This window comes from Sebastes umbrosus, chromosome 14, assembly GCF_015220745.1.
Source record: "Sebastes umbrosus isolate fSebUmb1 chromosome 14, fSebUmb1.pri, whole genome shotgun sequence".
NCBI lineage: Eukaryota > Metazoa > Chordata > Actinopteri > Perciformes > Sebastidae > Sebastes > Sebastes umbrosus.
In genome coordinates, this window is record NC_051282.1 from 26,317,051 (window position 1) to 26,335,001 (window position 17,951).

Below are 17,951 nucleotides of genomic sequence, written 5' to 3' on the forward strand. Positions count from 1 at the left end.
AGAACGAGTGAGCACTACTGCTCACTCCGACTAGCACAAAGGCTAACCCAGTAGAACAAAGTCTAACCCAGTAGCAAAAAGAACCCACTGAGCCGAAGAACGATAGCCAATCCGAACCGAAATCGCAAAAGATACTTTCATGACACCTATTTTGCTTATGTTTATATGATTGTGGCAAGTAACAGAGTTCTTTTATACTAATATCACTAAAAAAGTTATAGAGAGCTTGTGGAACGTAGCAAGCTCGCCGCTCGCCAATCGCCAAAGGTATGCAGTTCTCGGGGTAATTCCTCTCAGGGACTTCCCAGAACATTTGGGTCCGAAAGCGCCTTTTGTGTCCGAGGAGAATGTGTAATGTTACCTTTGATTCTTCCTGCAAGAATTGCTTGGTTTTTGGGTGTGGATGGTTTTGATCATTCTGGCGTCAGTGTCTACAGTGAATTTCCTTCCCAGTAAGTGATGACACAACTGCTGTGTTGTCAGTCATTGTAGTGGCTCACTGGCTGGGTCATTGCCTGGGTGATACCATTTAGAAGGCGTATGAGGCTGTAGGTCATGCTTCTTACAACAATACACAGCCAGACAGCCCACAGCAAGTCTACCATGTTGCGTCAGAGTCGTATCCCTCCATGTCATTACAAATTGCGATTATACAGCTATGGTTATCATTTTCAGATTGCTTACACAGAAATGGCTCCTAAACGTGTGTGGTTCGATGGCTGTTGTATGTCAGTAGTTAGGATGCCAGGTAGACAAAACTCTGGGAAGGTTGAGGTGACGTCATCATGTCAAAACTCATCTGTCTTGCACCAGACTTCACAGTAAAAACATTCAGACAAATCAGCCCAGGCTCTCAGCAGCATTGATCATATCAAAATGTCATAATAATCCATGATAGAAATAAAGATTAATAGTCTCATTTATGAGTCCTGATTAAACATGAAGAAAAAGGTCAACTCAGGCGTATTGGATTTCATGTAGCTTACATGGATAGCTTTTTTTTTTCCTCCTAATGTTTCTCTTTACAGTGTGAAGTAGGGGAGCGACAGTGATTCATATGTCAACCTTTTGCACAATTCCCTGTCCAAATAGCCAATCAGGATCCATTTAGGCAGCGGTGGCCTGGAACATGAACTGACAGGCCTGGCAGAGGTGTTCTGCGCCACATGTGAGCAATGGAAGTCCTCAGCAGTCCAGGGTTGAAATCCATACTGTGGTTTGCACAGACACTGCTGATTACCACACTGCTGGTGCAGACGTGCAGGACAAGGTTGTCAGGTCTAATCGTCTAATGGACAGAGAGTGAAGTCACCCCAATGATGAAGAGTTCCTAGAGAGTTTGATTTCTTTCAGCCTTTAATTAATTTGCCACTATTGGTATGCAGTCAAAAAATGCTAACTATGTTTATATTTGGACTCTCAAAACTTTAAATTAACTGTTATTTTTCTCATTCTTGGCTTTATTTTAGAAATGTCAATCCAATATGTCGAATAAATCAAATTTTTATGTATTTAAAATGGTCATTCACAAGCAGTAAACTAGCAACGGTATAGATAAATACACGATGACAAACACATAAATATAACATTGATAAATGCATGGTTGCTTGGCAACCATCTCTGTTATTTTGTTCTTCATTATTTTTATTTATCCTATGTAAACTTCAGCCCCTGGACCATAGCTCTGCTGCCAGATCGCCTTTCAGGAGGCCTGCAATTTCAGTGTCCTGCCTCCACGCTTGGATTAGTTTGGTTTAAACAAACTGGCTCTGGGCTTTGTGAAGCCATTCAGACCACAATCATTGTTGAGGGCCCAATCAGACACTTCAAGCCACACAAGTCCTCTTACCTCTCTGTTTTTACACTTCTGAGGAGACTATTTTTAAATATATCGATATGATGCATAATGTCAATTTTGTTATAAAAAAGACACACTTTGTGATGACATTATTTTGAGCTCAAAATTAGTTGAATTGAAAATACTCCTAACAGTTCAACGTATCCTCATAAAACGGTCCGTATGATATTTCTTCCTCATTTTCATGCGTTTCCCTGCAAATGTCCAGCAATACGTGTCAATTTCTCCATACATGCATACAGTCTTTTCAAAATAAACTTCCATCTTCACAGGAAACAACTTGGTTAGGTTTAGGCAACAAAACGACTTAGCTAGGTTTAGGAAAAGATTGTGGTTAGGGTTAAAATATCTCCAAAAGTGGTGTAACTTAAGTACGGAGGTTACGTGACAAATAAAACGTGGACTTCTGGTTTCACATGGGGTATGAACACTAGTCTCCTGGGCAGAAAGTCAGGTGTTTTTTGACCGACCCATCCACTCCGACCTCCCCCAAACACGGCATTTGTCGCTCTTTATACTTCCTGGTTCACGATTACGTGCATAATATGCAAATTGATTTCGTGGGATATACGAATTACAGTGCATTACTTTTATAGGTATGGCTATGAACGGTGTATGAGAGCCAATTTCTGCACCTGCCAGGTGTGAAATACTAATGCTACTCAACAGTGTATGATGCTAAAAAAACATTTCAAACTAAACTTTTACAATAAGGAGCTAAAAAACAACCCCCTGCTGCATGACATATACAATATGTCATCTCATGTTTGTTCTTCAGGGGCCGAATGTGAAATGAGCTGCAGTGTACTAAGCACCAAGGCACCATGCTGGCTAGCTTCACTGCTAACACTTCCTCTTTTAAAAGCTGCACTCCAAATGAGCTCTAACATGAAACCCTTTGTTTACAGAACACGCAGGTCAACCTACTTGGCAATGCACAGATTTAAAAACAAAAACAACCAGAAAAATGTCCCGAGACTCCCCTGTGTTTACTTTGTGAGCTTCGCCCAATTTGTCTCAATCGCTCAGCCACGTCACTGAAACTGTATATGTCCTGTCAGAACCAGGCAATATATGACAGATCACCCCGACCTGATTCATCTAGAATCTGGCATGTTTTGAAGTTGTGTACTCTTTCCATGGCGCCACACTAAACTGCCTAGCATTTAATTAATTCCCCTTTATGTACACTTGGACTCTAAAAGACAAAGTACGCCTATGCATAAGTCAGGGTTTTTAATTATCATTGAATCCCAATAAAAGGTTCCTGCCAGGAAAACTTGGCCGGTATTTGGTTTGCTCTGAGTCCAACACAACTACAGTCCCATAAAAACATTATCCATTTACATTCCTTTCATTACCACCTCAGGACATCTTTGAGTGCTGCTCCAAATGTTTGGAAAAGCACATTTTCAATTTGAGAGCATTTTATGCCTTGTGAGAGTTTACTTAATAGGACCCAGCAAACCTTTAATTTCACACTGAGAGTTTGAAAATCAATTTGAAAATCTTTGGATTCCAAGAAGGTGCTTACATCGGGGCGAAAACAGGGCCCCCATCTCATCTCAGGCTTCTCAAGTATTTCCTCCAGGGTCCTAGGTTGTTTATTAAAACCCAAAGCATGACTGTTTTTGCAAACTAACCACAATCCATCCATCAACCTGTAGCAAGTAACCAAATTAGTCTTCTTCCACCCAGGGACTTGAAGACAGCGTTTACTGGGCTTCCTGTATGCTTAGAGGGGATAAAGGTGTTCGGAGAGCCGGTGTGTGATGTTGCACAGACACCAAGTAAACACCATCATCATCACATACAGGGAACATATGATCCTACTTGCTTTACCTCAAACGTGGAAACAGTGCTACATAAATATTGAATCTTTAGCTCTCAGAAAATAAGAGCAAATAAGTTGGTTTACCTCTGAGCTACTCTCCTTATCCCTTGCCAAGACAAAAAGCGGAGAATCAACACACCTGATGTACGACAGGACAAAAAACAAAACACAAGGTCAGAATTTTCACACTGCACATTCTGCGTAGGACTGTGAAAGCCTTTCTTTTTTTCTTGCCCGAGCATTCTGCATGCTTTATAAATCAAACCGTCAGTGCGAGGACAGGTTGATGACGTCATTCACGGTCGATTTCCAGCAGCCGGCAGGGCTTTGATTAGAGCAGTAAATCTCCTCCTGTTTGTCCGTCCTCCTGAGTGAAAGGGCAGCTTAATGGTCAGCCCTCCACATGTTGCTGAATATTATCTGTCTTTAACTGGGCGGTGTGGAAAGGCTTGTGTTTGCCAACACTGGAATTTCGTTTCAAGTGCTGCAAGCATTATGTACTGCGGTCGACATTTTACAAAATGTGGATGATTAGAACAATTTAAATTTGATGTTAAGTTGATGATTGGTAAGAAAATGAATTCTCACATGCCTAGTTGAAAAGTTTAAAGGGAACAAATCATGGAAAACTCACTTTTTTTGGTGCTTGTGCAAGTACATGTGGATATCTGGAGTGTCTACCAACCCACAAACTGAAATAAGAGCCCAGTCAGTTTTTGTAGGCTGCCTAGATCAGAAAACATGTGATTCAACAAGCCAATCAGATTTGGCTCCCCTTCCTATGTCACATACAGGCTCATTAGAATATATCGCCCACAGCTTGAGAACTACCTTTGCAAAGGTGCATCATATTTTTTCTCGCAAGTCAATCAGAGCAGACTGGGCTTTTTCTGGAGAGAGGGTCTTAAAGAGGCAGGCGCTAAAACGGAGCTTTTCAGACAGAGGGTGAATACAGGTATATTCAAACAGACAGTATGAGAAAAATAATGTATTTTTTTTAACATTAAAGCATTTAAACATGTTCTAGTAGAAACCCAAAATACAAATACGAACCTGAAAATGAGCATGATATGTCCCCTTTAAAATGCAAATACGAGCTATGACAGTATATGTTCCATCGCACCAGAAGACTATACATTTTGATGGACTGACAACCAAATGCTGCCCTTTAGGAGGTCACAATGAGGCCGTAACGTTGCTAATAATGGTTAACAAAATGAATAGCATGACTTCCTGAACATTAAAGAATAACTTTCTCTTAGTTTATTTGTTCAAGGTAAACATTTTGTTATTGCTAGCCTGCATGGTACCATATAAGCAATAAGCAGTATCCTATCAGTCTCAATGGTCTCAAATACCACTAACATTTTGTATGCATACATGTAATATTCATCTCTCAGAATATATCTGCATTTTTACAGGGACATCAACGATGGGAAACTTCTCTGGCGTGTTCTCTTATCAGCGCTCGTACCACTTCAAGAGATCTCTGCTATGGCCTGAGAGTCTAAAGAACAGTGTGAGAACAAAGTCCAAACTCAGAGCTGTGAAACAAAGGGAGAGGGGAAGGGACTGGGAATATGAAACCAACATCATAGCACTACACCAAATATGCAAGGTCTTGCATCAGCTTCATGTATATACTGATTGCTGAGGGAGTCCCATTCATCCCCAACGTCCAGAACCTGCCCAGAATATAATGAATGTTCAAGACTGTCTCATTACTCCAATGTACACACGGAGAGTAACATTGCATCCCAACATGCATTTGACTGTTGTCCAAGCTGTCATTGCTCAGGGAGCCTATGGTCTTAAGTGCTCAGCCGGTAAACAAATCAGGGTTTATTAAATACACACTTGTCACTCTCCACTAGCCATGCACGGGGAAATTTATTTTGACAAACGTTGCCCCACAAGACTTAAGTGTCCCCGGCTGACGCCAACAGATAAATACCTCCGAATTAGGAAATGGATTGAATTTAGCCAAGGTATGCTTTTAAAACATGGATTTCTCCCTATCCCTGTGGCCTATCTAAGGTCAATAAACAGTCAATGAGTGACACATGTAATTGCTTAATCTAATTGTGTTGCTTAAAATGTCTGACTACTGTACATTAAGGCTAAGCGGTTAGCTAAAAGAAAGTGTCAGAACATGGTTATTTGCAAAAGTGTTAATTCATGTAGGAAAGTGTGTGGGAATTCCCAAAATCAGAGAAAGAAAGAAAGAAAGAAAGAAAAGAGGTAGAAACTGGATGAAGAGAAGAAAATAAAAGTCCACACTGCACACACATCTGCTGTCAAAACACTTATGTCACCGAAACATTACGGGAAAGCACATTATTATGTACTTACAGTATGTGTGCATGCATGCATCTGTGCATGAGCGTGTTTATGTGCCAGTGCCACATACAATATAGCATGCTCATGTGAGAATACGTCTGCGGGGCTGTGAACATGCATTCAAATGCACTCATTCTGGTGAAAAGGTCAGACTGAACAAATGGGAAATCTTTAGTCATGTCTGGGCAGAAAGGTGCATAATATACTTCACATTCACTGTGACACTTTGCATACATTGACTATAAGTGAGGTCAGGAGACTGAAAACAGTCCTCCTTCGCCGCGATCGTGGCATCTAGTAGTCGTCAGTTGCCAGGATTTTTCAGGCCACACAGAGGGAGACCCCTTTTCATACAGCCATCTGTCTGATCGTTGTAATACAGCGGGGCTGCAGTGGCACAAGTGAGTTGTCCGACCTGCCAACTAGCAGCGGGTGATTGGGCAGTGGAAAAAGCAGTGTGTTTGGGTTGTGTGTGGCGAAGAAGGAGTCAACCAGTGCTTGGTTAGGCTGGTGTCGCGTATGCTGCCAGAAGAAAGCATTAAGTGCCTAAAGAGACAATATAAGGGATTGAGGAGATCTTCTGCTCTCCAGCAAAGCGAACATTATACGTTAGACCACAGAGTGTGGGGGAACTATAGTGAGAGCTTCCAGACCTGAAAGAGACCTCGCCTGTTACCCTCAAACATACACATACACATGCCAAGTCTGTGGCAGGTCTCGCCACGTAAAGCACCAGTGGATCTTTGAGGCTAGACGAAAACACGGTGAAAAGGTGGGAATGATAATAATAGCGGGAGTGCATTTCATTTGCTTTGCACCACTTTGGCAGTTTTGCTAAGTTGATATTAAACTTCTCTGCTCCAGTTACACTTTCTGTGTTTTAACGCTACATACTGGACTTTGTCACAGCTGACAAAAAAAAGAAAAGAAAGAAAAAGTGATTTTTGTTTGGGTTCTCTTTACTTTCTCTCTGGTAACTGATGCCATATGGTCAGTGTCACATGTAATCTTTGCTATAGGTCCACAGAACACAGCCAGGTAGGTGGACGAGAGCAGAGAAATAAAAGAAAACAAGCATCCCTGCACAATTACATAACACATTCCCATTTAATACTCTTTACTAGGGCCGTCAATCGATTAAAATATTTAATCACCATTAATCGCATGATTGTCCATCATTAATCGTGATTAATCGGAAATGAATCACACATTTTTTATCTGTTCAAAACGTACCTTAAAGGGAGATATATATTTATTATTGGAAATCAATTAACAACACAAAATAATGACAAATATTGTCCAGAAACCCAAATCATAACATGCATGTAATTATCATAAAGTGGGCATATCTGTAAAGGGGAGACTCGTGGGTACCCATAGAACCCATTTTCATTCACATATCTTGAGGTCAGAGGTCAAGGGACCCCTTTGAAAATGGCCATACCAGTTTTTCCTCGCCAAAATTTAACTCAAGTTTGGAGCGTTATTTAACCTCCTTCGCGACTAGCTAGTATGACATGGTTGGTACCAATAGATTCCTTAGGTTTTCTAGTTTCATATGACGCGGATGAGAATCTCCACTCTAGCAGCCCTACTATTTACATTTAATACATGTCCAGTCCTCATGTAAGTCATACAGCAAGTAAGGGTTGTTTGCATTTCATGTGGGGCTGTGTTTGTGTGTGTGTGTGTGTGTGTGTGTGTGTTGCCTTTGTTCGGCAACACTGACTTGACTTTCTAAGCGGAACTCAATAATTAATTAAGAATTCTTTTATAAGTCGTCCCCTCTTTGTTTCCTATTGGTTTTCCCTCTTTCAATTTTGTCTGCAATCAACTTTTAACATCTCTCCTTTTTTCTTCTCTCTTGTGGGCCGAGTCATTACCATAACAACAGAGTGAGGCACAAAAGCCCTGTGGGCATGTGACAGAGTTGTGGGACGGGGGGCACATGGACTGGGTGAGAGGGAGAGAAGGAGAGAGAGAGAGAGAGAGAGAGAAGGAGAGAGAGAGAGACTGCCCATGCTAATATCTGCAGCTGGGCCTTTGGTTTTGTTCTCTATGCAGCTGGGCTGGATGAGAGAGCTTGGATTCCAACACACCCCCGTCGGCATAAATCTTGCCATGCTTGAGGCTGCAAACACTGCAACAATGCCACTGGGTCATTCTATGCCAAGTCGGCTGGGTCTGCACACACACACACACACGCACTCACATGCTCACAAATAAATTGTTGTTGTGTGGGGTTGTTTGTATCTACCAAGGCGTTTTTGTTTTCTTGTGTCTTGCGGGATGCATATATTAATCATTTATCATCTGTTCAGACGGAGGCTAAATGAAACCCCAGACGATGCTAATTATTCCTTTCAGTCTCATTGGCATTGTCTACGAAACAGGACCAGACAAGATTGTGTCATGTGCAGGGGTCAAACTGCGAGATTCATTTAGATGATCACTTGTCACTTAAGGTCAGCGGCATGAATAATCACAAGTTGTCGTTGCAACTTGTTGAGATAAGGTTGTTAAAGCGATGACTTTTGAAATAGAGACAAACTAGACTGCAACACTGTGACAATCAGATGTGCTTCCTAACCTCTGACATTATTCAGCGCCCACAAGACCGCTCCGCCGCCATTGCAGCGGAATGCACCCCGACTGAACTGGCATGGCTCTAAAACAAAGCGACGCTCAGCCACAGTGACAAACTTGTTCCAAAAACATTTGTCCACAGCTTTCAGCCCATCATTAATAACCCCATAAAGAGCTCTTTATGTCTGAGTGGACAGTGTCACTTTTTGGAGTCAACTTTGACGAGATGAATGTGCGTGGCGAGCTTGAATGCTTCGCAGCTGGGTGCGAGCCGGGCGCTGGTGACAGCGGGTACCAGGGCACAAATCCCGTGGCAGAAAGGGCATCTTTGTTTGGCCCAGGTGCTCTCTGGATGCACTGCCCTCACATCCTGTGCAGCCTCATTCATTATGCATGAGCCGTACATTTAAAATCATGAGCTTCCTGTCAAAAGCCAGAAAGGGGCCGGCCCCGGCCAAGTGCGCTTTTCTGTGGCTTCAGAGGGAGAATGGAAGCGTAACATTTTCAAGGCATTGAAAAGGCATAAAGCGAAGGCCATTGTGGCACGGGCGAGCATTATAAAAACACATTATAGCGCTAACTTTCCGAGATACAACATAAAGCAGTCAGCGCTTTCAGCTCTATTGACGTGCACTTTCACAGTTGCCTATCTCCTCGGCGGGCTCTGTATGGACCACATAAATATGCATTGTCTGAGTGACACGAAATGTGCAGCTTTTGGTTGCAACAGTTTGCCATAACGAATAAGAACGCAGAGTCCAGTCCTCTCATGTGCCCCACTGCTCCCATGAGAAGATGTGGCTCAGTAATTACTGGAGGATTACAATAATCTACGTTTGGAAGCGTAACCTCCCCCTAGCCTTTGTGGCTCAGCACGAGATGAATCCAGTACAATTAAGCCATTTTGTTTCACTGCATGACTGTTCATTAGCATTATCTACACCAGTGGCTTCAGCGCTCAGACCGGGTCCCCCTCAGGTTCTCATCATTGCATCAGTTCCCTTGGTTACAGCTCGGTCTCCCGGAGTCTGGGGTCAGGAGGGTCAACGCCTAATGATGTGATCAGACTACTAGAGTTACTCCTGCAACTATCTCAACTCTCTTACACGGTCCAAGTCAAACTCTGTTATCTTCAATCTGTAGTACCAACATGAGAGTGGCATAAATCACCAGTGTGGCTGACTTTCATGTGATGCATATTCAATCAATTAGTGTCCGTGCTTTATAGCATAAAGCCTTGAGTCGGTGGGGTGCCACACCTCTGGTAAAAGGGATCACAACCCTGTGCAGCAGCCTATAGCCTGGAGCAGCTCTTCCCACCAGCCGTCCGCTCAATATGACCAGGACCTGAGCAATAAGGCTCACGCAGGGGGCACCACAGGTGGGCACATTAACCATTAAAGAGACACTTCTGCTGACCGTCTGGGGATGGGGCAGACCTGTCGGCTTCCTCGGGGCTTGAAATGATCATCTGGGGGCGACGCAGCACAGCTTGGCTCAAACAGGATTTGTGGAGAGAAACCCCCTTTATCAGGGCTTACAGGGATGAGACCATATAGCTGCTTAAGCAGCAGATCCCCGAGTTGTGATCCTGCTGGGAGGACTTCTCATAAAAGTAAAGATGTTAGGAAATAATAGGCGGCCAATTTAGTGTGGCATTATATAATGAATTTCATTGTGCTGTAAAAGTTAATGCTGTCTGGTGAGACAAAGATTTACAGTATTATTGCCTCACTAGTTTTGCTCCTATATAAGTCGCAGTGAGATGTGAATAGATAATGCTAACACTCTTTTAATTATAAAATAAGGCACATCGTGCCAAAGTTCTGCAGCTCCTCACAGTATTTTAAATACATAATTAAAACATCATTAGCATAAAAACTAGGGCTGCAATCGCTTAAAATATTTAATTGTGATTAATCGCATGATTGTCCGTAGTTAATCACGATTAATTGCAAATTAATCACATTTTTTAATTTGTTCAAAATGTACCTTAAAGGGAGATTTGTCAATTATTTAATACTCTTATTAACATGGGAGTGGGCAAATATGCTGCTTTATGCGAATGTATTTATATTTTTATCATATGAAATCAATTAACAAAACAAAACAATGACAATTTTGTCCAGAAACCCTCACAGGTACTGTATTTAGCATAAAAAAATATGCTCAAATCATAACATGGCAAACTGCAACAGGCCAGTTGTTCCTCACCAGAATTTAGCGCAAGTTTGGAGCGTTATTTAACCTCCTTTGCACCAAGCTAGACCAGTGGAATCCTTAGGTTTTCTAGTTTCATATGATGCCAGTATCTTCACTCTAGCTTTAAAACTGAGCCCGCTACAACCTCCAAAAGATTGATTGCATTAATGCATTAAAAAAATTAGTGGAGTTAAAATGAATCTGCGTTAAGGCGTTATTATCGCGAACTTTGACAGTCCTAATAAAAAGTTTAGTATGTTCAAATGTATTTTTTTCACATAGGGATAGCCAGGATTTGGTTTCCTACAGGCCCTTGGGCTTCAGGACTTTGTCCTCAGTCTAGTGGTCAGCGAGTCTTATCCTGATTCCTGTCACCCCTCATCTTGGGCCAAATCTGGGGCCAGACGTAGAATATTGGCCGGTGATGAAAGGTAGGATATGCCACCCACTGTTACAGATTTAATCATGAGCTGTTCGTACTACAAGCAGCAGCTCCAGCAAACCTTGTTTGTTTACACTATTAAAATAAATTGCATGTTGTAATGCTCTACATGGTATTTAGGAACAGTTAATTCCAGATAATGTATTCAGGAATGTAACACACACACACACACACACACACAAACTAAATAAACTCATAACAGATACCTTTCAGCTCACAGCAGGGTCTGTCGATGTTTGATTGAGCTTCCAAGTTTTGACTTTCATTTGCTACCCTGACAAGCTGTCATATTAAAGAAGTTATTGGTATACACCCATTAGTGAAATGGAAAAATTAATTTGGCAGCAAAGTAGATTCCACTGTGAGGTCAGTGTCTGGATCGCTTGCAGCCTGCTGTGGGTCTGTCTGTCCCGCATTGTAAGCCAACTATCCCCACGGCTGCCATATAGGCAAGATATCCAGTCATAAGACCCCAAAAAGAATGGCATCAGTCACACTTTAATGGATCCTGGATTATTGTGCCCTTGTCCCTCCACCCCCACGGAGCCCAAGGGTGGGTGGTTGGCTCCGCTACAGTCTCCAGGAGCTGCTTCCGTCTTCCCTTGTGACCCTTACTGTTGCCTGTGGGCAGACTCAGCATGATGGCTACTATAACCGGAGGGCCTGACCCTGCTGGGTCATGCTACTTACTGGCCTCAATTTTGTCAAATTAGTAACCAATCTTAACTCTTGTTCTTTGAGAGTGCCCATAATCACAGTGAGAGCACTGAGGGACCGTTTGGCTCACTGCAGGTGGACGGATGGGAATAAAAGCATTCCCACTCATCCCGCTGATGACACTCTGTCAGTTTAAGACCAGAAGGAAGTTGCTCAAGATGTTTCTTACATCCATATCAAGATAATCACATTGTCTAAAATTCTCAATTATTTCATGCAGAATGAAAAGGCGAGATAATATCATGCAAAATGTGATTTATAATCACTCATAGTAATCTGTTACCAACAGGGATTGCCTCACAATGAGCACTGATGTGCTAATGAAGGGAGAAATAAAAAATAGGATCTATAATTGTACTGTAGCAATATATATATCAGTATATCAGTAATATAAATATATCAACCCGATCTCATGGGAAGGCGTATGAATGACACAACGTTACAAGGACATTCCGCGTGTCATGAGGACACATTTTTGCGTCATTTGTACGCCACGCAACAAAACGATGGTAACATCCACAGCTAGGTTTAAGCAACAAAATCACTTAGTTAGGTTTAGGAAAAACATCATGGTTGGGCTTAAAATAAGTAAATAAATTAGTAATATATTTACGGAAACAAAGTAACATAAATACGGAAAATATGTCAGAATGTCACTTACAAAACAAGCACATTAAACAGGAACTATGCCCATTTTCGAATTTCACACGTTTTTCCTATGGTCTAAGACAGCCCAAAAATATTAGCAAACATGAACAACTCTCTCCCAAATCCAAAAACTAGAATGCTAAACCTCAAACTTGTAATGTCATCGGGTATACGTAAAGTGTGGAGCTGCTCCATAGACAATGAATGGGGAGAGATGTTGTAGATGACACTGACAGCACCCAGGGGAAGGATCTGAGTATATGGGATCATTTTTTTGTTTCACAACTGACAACACTGCAATAGAATAAAGCTAATTTGGATCTAAAAAAGAAAACAAACACTCTGTGGGTTCATAAAGTCAATCTCTAATTTATTGTCTGTGGAGCAGCTCCAGACTTTATACCCTATGACATCACAAGTTTGAGACTTACTACTCTGGTTTCTGGCTTTGAGAGAGAGAAGCTCATGTTCACACATATTGATTGAACTTTACTAGACCATGGAAATAACATATTGTAATTCTTAATTTAGGAGGTGTTCCCCTTTAAATTATGCCTTTAATCCTCCATGCATAGCCTTTAAATATTATCCAACACATTTTAATATTTGAAATCACTTTGATATTCCATGTTATATGTGTTATATCAAGTGGAAATCATACATTTTGTTTACCGTCACTGGCACTGACCCACATTCAGATATAGTGCTTTCTGAGGGATTTAACTGTGACCTCATTTAGCATTAAATTTGTTTCTAAAAGTTGACAGATTGAGCTCACTGCAATAAGAACAATTAACTTCTGTAAAGGCAACCTCTCAGACCGAGAGGCTGCTATCTGATCATTGCTACCACTTAGTGGGGACCTGCTGAGACCTCTGTTTATGCATTAACTGGGCAGCAATAATGAGCGCTGGCCTCTCACAGTGCATGAGTCAAATCAAATTCCCCTGCCAATTAGAAGGAGATTTATACGAGGCCCTGTAGCACCGAGGCTAATCTTCTTGGGCGATCTGCGTTGTTCCTGCACTAAAACAGCCTCTTATATTCTCATGGACCACTGGTGCTGGCCCTCGTGGTGGGATTTGTTTCTGTTTTCATATGTTTCTGCAGGATTGGGAGGCTGGAGCCAGTCTGTGTGTGAGCAGCATCCTGCTTGTGGAACAGACCTGGCAAACGGCCCACTCAGGACATTTGACCCTGTGGATTTTTTTCGTTCTTCTGTGTGGTTTCTTGGAGCTAGCAGTTTTCCTTTAGCAAGGGCTAAAAGGCTCAAAAGGGTGGAAAGCAAAATATTTTCATAAATCTCCTGGACGCCAGGTTGCATAAAAGGTTCCACAGGCGTTTGCATCAAACCTGGACCGTTGAGACCACAGATTCTGTTTTTGTTGCCATAAAACTGCCCTTTTCCAAAAAAGTACATATATGTATATTCCATTTGCTTGACTCTTATAAATTTAAATGAACCGAGAAATCAAGTTTGCTCCCCGAAGAAAAACAGAAAGCTAAATATATTAGGCACATGACTGTAAAGATCTATCCACGGATTAATACTTTGATGTGGGGTGTTCTGTAAATGCACAACATGTATATTTTAGCTAAAATATCTCAAATCCGACATGCACCAAATTAGATTTTAAGGGAAGTTCAGTGCACTTGAATAGTATTCATTAGGGCTGTATGATGCATATGCGATACTGTAAACAAGGCGAAATATTGCGATTTTTAAAAAAAATCTAATTTTAGGAAAACTGGTATAAAGACCCTCCATATGTATAAAATCTGAGTAAAAAATGTCAATATGTAAACTGGCTACTATGGGGACTAACATCATTACACATGAATACAATTGGATATGGACCCCAGTATGCAGAAATATTCAAATACACTATTTTAGAATAGGCGAAAATAACACATTCATACTGAATTAAAAAAACTTTTGCATGCATGTTTTGTCTTTTGCCCAAAACTGCATGAAATGTCTGTAAAGAGGAGACTCGTGGGTACCCACAGAACCCATTTTCATCCACATAACTTGAGGTCAGAGGTCAAGGGACCCCTTTGAAAAAATGGCCATGCCAGTTTTTCCTCTCCAAAGTTTATTGTAACTTTATTATTATTAGCTTTATTTAGCCTCCTTCATGACGAGCTAATATGACATGGTTGGTACCAATGGATTCCTTAGTTTTTCTAGTTTCTGATATGATAGCAGTATCTCCACTCTAGCTTTAAAACTGAGCCAGCTACTACCTCTGAAAGACAGAATAGCGGCCAGGTCAGCCAGCGGGCTGTCCAATTTTTAAGAGGTTAATTTAAAATCGATACAGCGTTTTGAAGAATCGATACAGTATTGCAAAACATAATATCGTGATTCTCATGTGTATCGATATTTTCTTACACCACCAGTATTCATAGACTAAATTTCAAGATTCGTTATTTAAAAGAGGCTGATCTTGTGCGGTGGTTTGGATGTGGTGAAGTGGATGTGACCCCAGGTTAAAGGGTCGTGTTTGGGCTCAGTGTCACAGGTGGTTTGAGAGAGTATCTACCTCGCTGTCATAACAGCCGTGGGCAGCGCTTGCGTGAGCTTCTAACATAATTTGATTCTATGGAAAACAGAGGGAAGCCCCCTAAAGACCTGAAGACCTCCCTTGTTTACTGATGCAGGATACCTTTCACAATTCTCCTTTGGTCTTAGGGGGTGGTGGGCAAACAGGGTGGAGAGGGGGGTGGGGTGAGGATCAGACCAGGTTCCTCTCGGGACTCTTTTTCCCCTTCCCGCTTTGCTTGATAGTGGTGATTACAGGCTAGTTTGTTGGGGTTGTCTGGTCACTGTAATTGCAGGTTAGTTGTCCATCACTCCATGGTGGTGAAGGGAAAGGAAAGAAAGGATCCATTTAATCAGCTGGGTGAAGAGGTGAACAGGCTCCTCGCCTCACCGTGAACGCCAAGAAATATGTGTTGATAATAAAATTAGCCACAAATTCTTACAGAACATACATTATATGAGTCGTGTATCCCTATATATTTTTTTTTCTCACTACGATTTTACACCCCGTCTAAAAAAAGTATCCTTGAGAGAACAGTTTAGCCATCAATCATTGCATTAATGAGGCTCACTGGTTACCTAAAGGTAAAGAAAATGTTCCAATGATATTTGAGGGTGTGAAGTTATATAAGGCTGTTTATAACTTACAGCTTTATTCACTGCTGGGGCTTTCAGAGGTGGCTGTACTGTCGCTGGGGAGCCGCCTGAGTTGGAAAAGCTATGAATACCCTTTTTACCACATTCCCAGCCTTATAAAGAAAACCCACAATATGGACACAAACTTGTCAGCATGTGTTCTGTGGGTGAAACCTACAGGTATATGGACCGAGCTATACTTTAACACAGGAAGAGGATATTTTAGGAATACGCAGGCACACTGTATCAGTGCTGTGTATGATTTATCGGTTGTTAAAGGGACAGTTTGGGTGGGGTACTTCTCCATAGTCGATGTATTACTTACAATAGATAAAGGTCGGCGTACCATCCAGCATCGAGAAGCAGACAGAAGCACCGACACCAAAGCAATGTACTGCTGTGGATGGGGACGGCAGAAAAACTTATTTTAGACAACTAAAAGAAAGGCTATTTTTATTTTCTATTTTTAATTTATTCTCATTTTACAGCTAAACCGTGCACTACAAGATGTTTCTGAAAACATTTGAGATGAAAAAATGGGCATTACAGTAACAGAATATTGATTCATATTTGATCAGCGCTGCCTATAATTTGACTGTTTGATTGGAGTTACCAAGTGATTGACAGCCGCCTCCATTGAATGAACAGCCAATAGGAACGCTCTCTCTCTCTGAAATGACCTGTGATTGGCCAAAGTCTTTAAAGTCTGAAAACAGAGCCATGAGGAGGTACAAAAGTCTAGTTTTCTCTCAGAACACTTGAAATACAATATGCTGAAAGGTTATTATGAATTTTCTTGCCGAATGATGCAAAAAACATTCTGCCTACTGCAGGTTTAAACAGATATTTTTTAGGTGGACCTTTCTTTTAGGTGGCTTAAATGCGTTTTCTGCCCGTCCACAGTCCTGTATTGCTTTGCTCCGTTGTGTGTGCTCTTGTCTTTTTCTCGATGTTGGGGGCACACCGACATCATCTACCTGTAGGTAATACACCTACTATAGATAAATACCTCATACAACCCCACTTCAAAACACCAAAACTATCCCTTTAAGTATATCAGTGCAGCATTAATTTAACCTATCAGACAGTGTTTTCCTGGTATGATTTACCTCCATGACTTTATCAGTGGCCAGGATTAAGTCTGTTTGCTTATGGACAAGAATGCAATTAGCAGAGTCACACTCGCCGATCAATGCTGGCATATCACTAGCGGTCACCCATGAGCAAACATGTTTTTTTCTTTTGAACAGATAGGAAAGGAATGTCAAATACGACCTGAAGTCCAAATAGCTGGCCGCATATGTCGGACTGATGTTATGTAAGAGGAAAGTATTAATTATTTCCCATGTACTGAAAACCTTCACCTGTCTAATGTGCGTTCACAGAGTCTATTTGTCATCCCCACCCCAGTTCTCATCCCTGTGTTTCAGGTGAACAATAGATACGGGACCCCCTGCTGCTTTGCCAGGTGACCTCATCACAGCGCCGCCAATCGGCCCTCGCTCACGCAAACAAAGGTGGAAATGCCAGCGCCGGTTCTCACAGTCACCCCGATAATATCTCCGTCCCCCCCCCCAGCCCCACACGCATTGACATGGAGCAGCCACACAGATAGAGTTGCAAATGGGCACTTCTATGAGTCAAAGCAGGGGAGGGTGGGACACTGGACATCCCCCCAGCGGACGCCTTGTTCTCCCATTAATTGATCGCTACTTGATCTTGGACGGCGATTCAGGGGTACTCTCTAGGGCAGGCCACCGGTCTCGGTGATATGTGTGGGAACTGCGTGGAGGCCACGAAGGTGCACCTGCTAAATGGCCGTTTCGGCCTATTCCCCCAGCACCCTGCCCATTGTTAGGGATTTATATTCAGTTTCCTTCTCAGGTGGCCACACAGTGGAGGACTACTGAAGTGGGCTACTCTCTTTTCAGAAAAGGGGTCGCTTAAAAGACAAGACCTGCTAAGGTGGGGAGCATTGAAAGGGTGACACAGGAAGAACTGGGATAGATGCGGAGCACAAGGGGCACGCCGCAGTGATGTCAGAGGTTTTGTTGTAAATTTGGACACTCGACTCCATGCAGCAGAAGATCTGTTTAAGCATTCTTGTAAATAGTGTTTTCAAAAATATCGAGGTATGAATATA

The 17,951-nt window shown here is 42.0% G+C and overlaps 1 long non-coding RNA gene across 1 annotated transcript; it reads right to left on the reverse strand.

The window, feature by feature from the left end:
• Positions 1 to 788: 788 nt before the first annotated feature.
• LOC119502542 lies at positions 789 to 12,867 on the reverse strand. Its single transcript, XR_005210099.1, has 3 exons — positions 12,689 to 12,867; positions 5,980 to 5,983; positions 789 to 799 (listed from the first exon to the last, which is right to left on the reverse strand). It is a non-coding gene; the product is annotated as an uncharacterized LOC119502542 (long non-coding RNA).
• Between the last annotated feature and the right edge of the window lie 5,084 nt (positions 12,868 to 17,951).